Genomic DNA, 2,488 nt, shown 5'->3' with positions numbered 1-2,488 from the left:
GCTCGGGCTCCGGCTCCGACTCGGCGACGCTCTAGCCCGAGAGCTCAACGCCCGTCTCTATGCCTTTACGCGCGCGCTCGCTCCTCGCAGCCGAAATAAGAGCGCCGGGCGGCGGAGGCGGTCGGCGCGCGCGGCGCGACGCTGACTCTCACATTCACTCACCCACGCGGAAGGGGCCCGGCGCGAAGCACCCCGGGAAGGCAGAGGCGGGACCGCAGCGCCCTCTGGTGGTGTGGAGGAGCGGAAGCGGCGCGCGCGGCCTCCCCGCCCCCACCGCTTCGGGATTGGGGCCTAGGAGAGTGGGATTGGCGGCCAGGGTTGCACCACGAGGTTTTGACTAACAGCTGGAGCTGAAGAGAGTCCCTTTAGCTTGAGGAAGCCCACAAAAGTTGGTTTTTCGGGGAGGAAGCGACCCTCAAAGGCTGAGCGACCTTAAACCTGCTTCCCAGTTCTGGATGGCACACTCCCCCTCATATGGGAGGGAACACAAACGGGAGTCACAGGGCCCTCAGGGAAAGTTCAAAGGGACCCTGTCTTGAGAAAGAAAGCCCCTCACCTGGTTATTCTCTTCTGTTATCAGGCTACAAGAAAGAGTACCCAAAGAACAAAAATATTCACAAAAAATCTGATCCCCTGAGAAAGAGATTTACCATTTGGCGGTTGCAGGCAGGAGAATCTACAATTCTTTTTCAGGAACATCGCTGGCCCCCATGATAATCTGTTAAACTGTGGATTTTCTTTCTAAGGAAAACACACCTCGCACAACTACACAAAATTTTACTGATCTTTCAATGAGCCCTTACCTGGAGAAGGAAGGAAATTAACGCTCTTTAAATACCTGCTGTCGACTTCGCTCTGTTGTTAGGTGTTTTCAAACATATTAAAGGCTTTCAGCATCAAAACAGCTGGCAGTCAATCCATTTTACAACTGAGGAAACAGAGAGGTTAAGGCATGTGCCCAAGGTCACAAAGCTATCAAAGAAGTTTGTCTGACATTGAGAGGAACATAATAGTGTCCCTCCGACCCCAAGAGAAATCATATGTATTGAGGAGGTCTAAAGGATGGGGGGCACTGGTGGTAAAGAACCTGCCTACCAAAGCTGGAGACACAGGAGATGCAGGTTCTATCCTTGGGTTGGGAAGATTCCCTAGAGGAGGGAATGGCAACCCACGCCAGTATTCTTTCCTAGAGAATCCCATGGACAGAGGAGCCTGGTGGGTTTACAGTCCATGGGGTCCTAAGGACTCAGACAGGACTTAGCGACTGAGCACACACACATACACACAAAGGGTGGGCAGAAGCATTTTTCATCAGAGGCAAACCTGACTCCTGCAAGGATATTTGATATGGGACAGCCCATCACCTAATAGCTTTTGTTTTTGCAAATAGTAGTAAACAGATGAATAATGCACTCTTAAGGGTCAACCTGATACCATCCACTCCCTGGATACAGGAAGCTTTGGTGGACTCAGTAGTAAAATAAGTGATAACATGTTGTATGTTGCATCATAATTTTACTAAAAGTGCTCAAAGTACTTTTTTCCTACCCATAATCACATTTATGGTTGGAAAGGATAAGGTGAGGTACCAAATATGATAGATTCTGGCAGAATCCAGATTCAGAGGATAGATCCCACCAAAGAAAGAAAACTAACCTGGTAAGCCTTTCTTTTTTTTAAAAAAAGGAAAGATAACTTAGTCAGTTAACTCCATGACCCAGATTTATGTGCAAACTGTAAGAAGTTGCCTAACCTTCCCTTGTATGGTAAATATAGGATTAGACCAGGAGTCATAACCTGGGAGAGGGAGTGACTAAATACAGGCCTTCTCAACAGATTTATGACTCTAGGTAAATTACTAAAACTTTCAGTGATTCCCTCATTTGGTGAAAGGGATAAAAATATCTACCTAACATGTTTGTTGCAAAGATTAAATTGCATGAATCAAAAAACAAAAACATTAAAGCAAATCTCGTATATTTTAAGTTTCTTTCCTATAATCCCATTAAGGCATGATAGTGAAAATTCCCAGATCAGATCAGATCAGATCAGTCGCTCAGTCCTGTCCGACTCTTTGCAACCTCATGAATCGCAGCAAGCCAGGCCTCCCTGTCCATCAACAACTCCCGGAGTTCACTCAGACTCACGTCCATTGAGTCAGTGATGCCATCCAGCCATCTCATCCTCTGTCGTCCCCTTCTCCTCCTGCCCCCAATCCCTCTCAGCATCAGGGTCTTTTCCAATGAGTCAACTCTTCCCATGAGGTGGCCAAAGTACTGGAGTTTCAGCTTTAGCATCATTCCTTCCAAAGAAATCCCAGGGCTGATCTCTTTCAGAATGGACTAGTTGGATCTCCTTGCAGTCCAAGGGACTTTCAAGAGTCTTCTCCAACACCACAGTTCAAAAGCATCAATTCTTTGGTGCTCAGCCTTCTTCACAGTCCAACTCTCACATCCATACGTGACCACAGGAAAAACCATAGCCTTGA

The sequence above is a fragment of the Bison bison genome, unplaced genomic scaffold (assembly GCF_000754665.1).
Source record: "Bison bison bison isolate TAMUID 2011002044 unplaced genomic scaffold, Bison_UMD1.0 scf7180017864516, whole genome shotgun sequence".
NCBI lineage: Eukaryota > Metazoa > Chordata > Mammalia > Artiodactyla > Bovidae > Bison > Bison bison.
This window is presented reverse-complemented; position numbering follows the sequence as displayed.